The sequence below is a fragment of the Mus caroli genome, chromosome 14 (assembly GCF_900094665.2).
Source record: "Mus caroli chromosome 14, CAROLI_EIJ_v1.1, whole genome shotgun sequence".
In the NCBI taxonomy this organism is placed as follows: Eukaryota; Metazoa; Chordata; class Mammalia; order Rodentia; family Muridae; genus Mus; species Mus caroli.
This window is the reverse complement of record NC_034583.1, coordinates 80,540,039-80,548,294: the sequence shown is the minus strand read 5'-3', so window position 1 is coordinate 80,548,294 and position 8,256 is coordinate 80,540,039. Positions and strand designations below refer to the sequence as shown.

Here is an 8,256-nt window from a genome sequence, read left to right as displayed (position 1 = left end):
TATTTTTCCATGGCTTATGATGGGTGATCTCTGAGAGGCAAGGTGCCAAAAGACTTCATTTCAGGATTGCTTCTTCCAGCTGATAGATATTTTCTTATCACTATTACATATTCTAATAATTCCTGTGGTTTGGCCCACTCTATTGGACACATTTCCTGAAAGATGAATATAAAGATGAAATATCATGATGTAATGCTGCTTAGATGAACAAATGGTTTTATAGAATTCTTGATTTGATTCAAATATTTTTAGGATGAATATTTTAAGAGATTTTTTTTGTTGTTTTGTCAGAATTATATAAAGTGAGAATAGAATGTACCCATTCCTCATAGAATAGTAAGTAAAGACTTGATGATAAGGAATAAAATGAGCTTTCATAATTACATTCAAAACAGAAATAGGCTTGGCACAAATATTTGATCAAGGAAAAACATTCATTCTAGGTCAGATCCAAGGATGAAGCCACAGGGGTGCGCTGAGATATAAGTTGGTCTTTCTATGGGGTTGCTCTTCCTTTTAGCATCTTCAATCCTTCCCATAATTCAACCATAAGGGTCCCTGACTTCAGTCCAGTGGTTGAGTATAAGTATCTGCTTATGTCTCAGAGAGCTTCTGAGCTGGGCCTCCAGAGTCTTTTACCAGTATGATTTTTTAACAGATCCTATGGGTGTTGTCTGATGTCTGATGACTCCTCCAGGTCCTGGTGTTTCCAGGGCACACACTTCAGATGAGTATGATGACTCCAGGATTGGATCCTGTCTATTTTCACATCCAAGAGGACGGTCAGAATCTAAAAGTGGGGTCCTTTTAAGAGTGTGCCAAAGTGGGGTTCCTTGACTTAGCATGTAAGCCAGCATTGCATCTTTCTTATGTAACTGTTTCCTGCTTATATTTGGATGTGGGCAAAGAGCCCTAAGAAGGTTGACATGCTAGTCAAAGGCTGGGCAATGGAGCATTTATCAGAAGCTTCTGATTAGGTGATCTAGAGGAAAGACGGGGAGCAATGACATCAGCAGGACAGGTTAATATTAGTTTTCAGCAAGTCCAAAGTTCAGCAGCTCCAAAGATGATATTTGGATAAAGTATGTCAGCCTGGGAGTAATGCAAACTAGGGACAGAAATTAAAATTGTCTAGCAATTAGGGAAGGCAAGAAAGCCCATGTGCAAGGGGGAGCTCCTATTTTCAAGAACAGGCAGGTATACCTATCTGGTGTCCATTTGCTTTGTGGCAGGGGGATACAAATATTACTGTTTGTTTGTTTGTTTGTTTGTTTATATCCCCTGAAGCTTATGTGTACTTTAGATTACAAAAGAACATAATAGTATTTACCATTGTATTGAAATTTCTATTTTAATGAAGACCACTAAAAGGAATTTGAAATCTTGAACTTGCTCCATTAGCTTATCAATGTTAAAAATTTGAACATTGAAATAACAATCGTATGTGCAAGGAGAAATATGACACATTCTCTCTTTTATTGACATCTTAAATCATTTTCTTAGATCCTGCAATTTTATACAACTTTTTAGACTCTTCATCAGTAATAACTTGTATGCATCAATTTTAAATATCTTTTATCTAAAACATTTTAATGTCTAAATCATTTTAGCATCATCCAAGATATTTATATCCTCTAATCTTCATCCTTTTCATTTATCAAGCTTTAATATTTTTAGAACCATAAATATTTTTAGATACTCAGATGTTAAATAAAATGTAAATTTTATATTGTTTTTATCCAATGTTTGTTATGAGCCACAAACAGTTGATTATTGAGAGCAGTCAATTAATATGAAGCCTGTGATCAAGGCAAATTTGTTTTCCCTGTTTAATAAGAGACTTAGTAGTTTTAATGAATGAATGAATGAGTAGACTAATGAACTAACATAGTGGTGGATTACCTTGGTAATAAGAACCTAGTTGCTTGTTGTTTCTCTTTTAGCTGTTAAGCTACAAGCCATTAATGTGACCAGAGATTGAAGAAAGATAAATTATAATCTAAAGGACCTAGGTATCAATTAAAATGACAGAGATTAGTCCATATTTTATTATCTAGAGAGTTATTCCAGACTTCAGTGCCTCTGTGGTACCAAGGGCACAGGTAGTCTTTGGCCTTCAGGCCCAGAAGATGAAGAGGTTTTGCCTACAGAGGATGAACATGGGAGAGACTGGCCTCACTTTGTCTAAAGCATTATGTGGCAATCAATTCTCCAGTGTCTTCTGTTTGTCCACAACTCAGGCCAGGCCCTCATAGCACATGAGTCATTAGAGCAGTTGTACCATAATCTTTGTGGTGTCCATTGTCTGTGCCCATATCTAGTTGGAGACCTTAGGTCACTATTAGGTTTTAGGAGTTTCTCTCTGTAATGATAAGATTAAAACACATTACATGCCACATTCTCCAGATCTCTGACTAGTTTGAGGACAAGGACCTACCTACCTACCATATCTGAAGTAAACAGACTGTTTCTAGTTTTTTGCTCTAAATTGTACCTTACAAACATAAAACAGGAGACTAAATAAAGCTTTAACCTTGTAATTAAATGCATAATACTTAGCCTGATTTTAAATATATTTCTGAACACATTAAAGAATTTGATCACCTTTAAAACTATCAGTCCCTGTTAGAGTTAAGCCTTAAGAGTTACAGTTTTTAATTGAAAATCTTCTAATATCAAAATTAAATAAAAAAAAACATTAACCCATAAATTTATACCAAAAACACACTAGAACAAATTTGAATTTCCCTGTGGCAGCTTGAATCTGCTCCTTGGGCTACTGGAGCATTGCCAAAGCTCAGAAAAACTTAAAGGTATTGGGGTAGGGGTGAATTTCAAGGGCCATTGATTCTTAATTTTTTAATATTGCAAACTTCCGAAATTTTTTAGATTAATACATTCCTTAATATTTAATGTCTGGTAACATTACCATAATTTACAGAGCAATATACTTGGCATAATGAAAGGAAATACAAAAAGACAAAGCTACAACAGATGAAAAACATAAGGAATCCATATCTCATTGACATGTTGCATTAGACAATAGCTGTGGCTATGGCAGTCCTGAACAAGAACTGTCTTGTTCTTGTTTCCTGTTTAGCTGCAGTTACTTTTCTGACTATGGGTCATTGTTCCTTTCATGAAAGATTTTTATAGTTCCTCTAATACATTTGAGACAACTGTCTCAATGTAACCTACCACTTTCCTGACAACTCCTTTTTCTGTCTCCTGCTAAGAACTGTAGTCCATTTCTGTATTATTTTACACCTTCTGCTACTGTATCCACCATTTCCATCACCAGATCCATAGCCTCCATCAGAGATTATCTGAGCATTTTTCTTCATAATTGTCTCTACTTCATGGGTCAATAATTTGATTGATGTTGTCCATTATACTTTCTATAATCATTATAGTTTTCATCACTATTATAGTTATTTTCATTAAAAAGTCCCCCTTTACTATAACTACCATATATTAATAAAGACATTATAATAAAACATTTAATATTTTTAAAATGTCCTATAGCTTTATACATTTAAATGTTTTTAAAAGTTATTTTTGCAATATTAAATATGCTATCATTTTTGAGTGAAATCATAGATCATAACCATAGTTACAGGAAGACAAACCCTATTTTTAATAGTTAAAACAATCTAGTCTTTCTAAAATCAATATATCAAGTGCATTATTTTGTTGTTACAGATTTTGACTGCCAGCAAGAAAAGTTCTTATATGTGAATGCATGAAGGTGCAGCTTTAATACCTCATTAAAGAAATGTTGTTTTAAATCATATATTTTATAAGTCTGACTTTTAGGACAGGAATTATATAAAATATTATCACAATTTAAAACTGTGTCTAAAGATCTGTTTCCCTAGGCTGGCTCATGCCATGTATATTGTTTCCCAGAATGATTGCAACCCTAAGTTAATTCTTTTAAGCTAACTTTTTCTTACAGATGCTACAGATATTACAGATTTCAACCATCCCTAATAACTTATAAGCCAATAATATATAATAAAGACATGGAGAACATAAGTATACAACTAAGACTAGGCAGAAACTAGTATGGAGTGTCCAAGTACACTTATAAATTTTGAATAGACAGACAACATTTTATTACATTTTCTAGTTCTCACTTCTAGGGAAAAGCATGTTACTACCCACTGAATCCAAGATTAACAGTCACAAAAAGTAGTAGGAAGAGACATCAGCTTCCTTACTAGAGAGGCTGAGAGGCCAGACAGCTGCTTTCCCCTTTAAGGTAGCCTCTTGGTCCTGTGAAGGCTCAATGACACAGGATCCAGGAATGCTAGGGCACTGAGGCAGGAGTGGGTGGGCACCCTTATAGAGGCAGGAGGAGGTGAGAGGTTGGAGGAGGTTGTGGAGGGGGAACTGGGAAGGGGAGATAATATTTGAAATGTAAGTAAAAAATAATGTAAGTTTAAAAAAGAGTAGCTCTTACAGACAAGAAGCCCCTGGCTTCTCCAGCAGTGTTAAAGTCCAAGCTGCAGGTACAGGGTTCCAAGGGCAGTTCCTGAGGTTTTCTTGTCCCAATTGAGACTTTTATCTTGTATAAAAATTCTTGAAATGTGTTAAAATATTGTCAAAGGGTAAATGATCAGTAGATGAAGTTGTGACCATTTTCCTCTGAACATGAAACAGAGCAACACTCAAGGAATGAAATAAAACTTTAAACAAACTAATAGTCATAGACAGATCTTCATTTTTAAGGAGAAACAATAGAGGAAGTGGAGGGGAAGAAACAGACCCAATTATCCCTTCAAAGAGTCCAGATGTCCCATAGTGAAGGATTTAAATACAAAGAATAAAATGAAAACAAAACAAAAATAAAATGAAAATGGAAGAAACAAAATAAAACACACAAAAGAATAAAAGAAAAAAAAAACTGAGTTTAAAAGATGGATACATTGCTGCATGGGCTCTCAGAAGAGAGTCACAACCAAGTCAAATTCCAAAGTGTGTGTCTTAAATTCCACCCTTGTAGTGAGAGCATTCCCTGTCCTCATACCTAAGTAAACAATATGTCAGGTGTTACACTCTTGGGTAATTTTAAAAAGTAACACAAACAAGACCAAACAAAGAAAAGGAACTGTGCAGTAACAGAAAAATCTTATCTCCTTACTGAGGGCCCACCTGGCTTGGTGGTGCTCATTTTCAATAATTGAGAGGAACTTGAGGTTTGGAAGCTTCCCGGTCAACACACCAAATGCTCTGCTCTAAGAGTCATTCCACAAACCAGACAAGCACCAGTCTCATTCAGACAGGGATGTTTTATTGAATGCACACCCTAATACTGACTGATCAGTACTACAAAAAGGAATAACCTAATTGTGGTACCAGTCTGTTCACAGAACATGCTTATGAAGGAGAAAAAAAAAAAAAAAAAACAAATACCACCATAAGCAGGTTTAGGGAGTATCACTTGGTGTTCAGTTCTGACTCAAGCCATTTTAGATATAAAAGTTCATATTCAACTTGAGTGGTTCTTTATACTTGACAGTGTTGAGGTGATTTTTTTTAAATTGCTTTTTTCTTCCTTTGTTTCTTCCTTTATTCTTTCTTTTTTTCCTGTTTTTCTGCTTCCCCTTCCCCTTCCCCTTCCCCCTCCCCTCCCCTCCCCTCCCCTTCCTCTCCTTCTGGGTGAAACTGCAAAAGCTATGTATATGTACCCTAAAATGAACATTTCATAGAGACACTTCTGATAGCATATGTTGAGTCAGACAGGAATTTTAAAGCTGACTAGATTTTGCCTTTAACTTTATCAACTTAAATTTTATTTTAGACAGATTCTCCTTGCACAGAACTTAAGACTTAAATGATACCTCCAAGGTTTTGTGAAAGGGATTGTTGCTAATGCCCTCAGTGTCTGAATTATTTTGTAACTCATTAAATTATAGGTATTCAGATGTGTATTAGAATTTTCAGAACTTACAAATCATATTTCTGTGAGCCAATTTACAGACTTTTGCCCTCTTTCTTTCGAGGGCTGTAACTTCTGTCTCGCTGTCTCTCTTTGTGTGTGTCTCTCTGTATATATACATCATTATAGAATACAGACATCCTATTTCTATTGCCTATAAGCTCTGCAGAATTTCTCATTGTTTGTTTGTCTTACTGCCCTTCTCTCACTGTAATACGTACCCTGACAAAATCAGCTTAAAGAAAAAAAAAAGGATTTAATTCTATTCACATTCACAGTAAATAATGAAATGATACAAGTAAACTTTAGTGAACATTAGTTTACTTATTATTTTTGGTTATAATATATTTGTTTTTAAACTTTTCATTATTTCTTTGTAAATTTTACATCAGGAACCCCAGTTCCACTTACCTCTCCCTCTCTAACAAGGAAAAGGAAACCTTCCTGTGGAAACTGTAATGTGTCACAGTGTGTCCAAAAGTTTGATATAGTTTGTCGAGACTTCTTTGAGTGCAGATGTTCAATGAAATGTGTTCTTAATCTAGTACAAAGCCTCTGACTTCTGTTACAATCAATTACAGAACCTCCCTGGAACTACTCTCAGATATAATGTTGCTACTTTGTGTCTTGGGGATCTTTTTATTTTGGATCTGTAGGACCATCTCCTTCATGTACTTCAGATATTTGTCAATGGGGTAGATGTTGGGGGTAGACTCATTCAAAGCCCTGTATCTGGGCCTAAGAGGTATCTGAACTCATCAGCCTACCAGCTCTTCTTTGCACACACCTGTCAGGTGGACTCTCTTGTTTTGCCCTGACTGGCCCAACCAACGCTGCAGCCAATAATGGGCAGAACCAGCTTCCCTGTTCTCATGCCCTCTCAGATGGCTCCTCTGTGCCCACAATATGTCTCCAGGTCTCCTCTGCTAGCTAGGTGAGGTGCAGAGTCCAATTTCCAGAGGGCTGCAACAAGCAAGGGACTAGCCTGGCTCTTGGCTCACTTAGTCTCATACCTTGGAGCCAGTTCATCTGCAAAACCCACAACCAGGGTCAGCTCTACCATGCTGCTCAGGGAAGGTGCTGAGCTCACTCTCCCAAATGCTACAGTAGGCAAGGGCTAGCTTTCCTTTCATGTCTCTAGGAACAGCTCTCTCATGATGGCCAGGAAAGTGTTGGGGCCAGTAGTGTGCAACCCTCAGATACCAACATATCCCCAGGCAGCAACCCAGACCATGGACATAGACCTAAACTTTAAGTGCTAACAGACCACTGCTGCTACAGGACCATAGATCCAGACCTGTACCATGGCAGCATCCATGTTCCCACTACGATACCAGGTGATATCACCTGCTATTCCATATATCAGCCTGTTCCTCACCACCTTCAACTCTACAGTTCTACCTCTTCATTGTACCTTTATCTTTATCTTTTTGTTTCTCTTCCTCATCCTTTTCCTCACCACTTACTTGCTCCTCTCCTGGTAATGAGAGTCCGTGAATATCTGGGGGCATCTCAGGATTGTCTCTGTAGTGTTATACCCTGTACCCGTTCATTGTAGCTCTGAGCAGGGGTCATCTCCAGCATAGTCTGCTTCCTAAAGCCTGCATAGTGGCAGAATGGTGATAATCTCTGTAACTTGTCTGTCTGGGCATCATGGCACGAGACTGGTCATCTTCTAGTGCTCATTTCTTGCTCAGGTTTGCCTGTATGGCCCCATGCTCATCCCCCCCCCCCGCCCTGCCCCCTGGGACCTAAGTCCCAGGTAGGATTCTTCTAGTCTGACTTGTTCCATGATTTGGGACCCAGTCAGGACTTGTGTGTGAACTCCCTGCTTTGGGAGCCCTTCAGGACTGCTATTGTCTTGGGTTAGATTTCTGTCTCTGGTCAACTCAGATTCGCATTTGTTTGTTTGTTTTTTTTTTGTTTGTTTGTTTCAGGGAGTGTTAGATTATTAAACATTCAGATATTTCCAGGTCAGAACATTGAGCATAGACATAGGCTCTCTCCTCTCTGCCACCTACCTATGCACACGTGAAACAACAGCCACTCCTGAAAAGCCTCTATAGTCAGGGTTAAATGTATTATTCAAATTTGTTAACAGTCAACAGACAAAGCTATACACATCATTTAGAATAATTTTACCGAACTTCTTTTGACATTTTTCTTTCATTTAACAATGCACACGAGGATGACCTTGAATGTCTGGTCGTTCTGCTCATCAAAGGCAGGGACTACATTATATGTCGTTTAGGCAGTACTGTGCTCTAACCCATGATTCCAAGTCCTGTAGGCAAGAGATTTACTCACTATCC

The 8,256-nt window shown here is 37.5% G+C and overlaps 1 non-coding gene across 1 annotated transcript; it reads right to left on the bottom strand.

Annotated features, from left to right (window-relative positions):
- Positions 1-7,883: 7,883 nt before the first annotated feature.
- LOC115029312 lies at positions 7,884-8,015 on the bottom strand. The gene has a single exon (XR_003834886.1). It is a non-coding gene; the product is annotated as a small nucleolar RNA SNORA17 (small nucleolar RNA).
- Between the last annotated feature and the right edge of the window lie 241 nt (positions 8,016-8,256).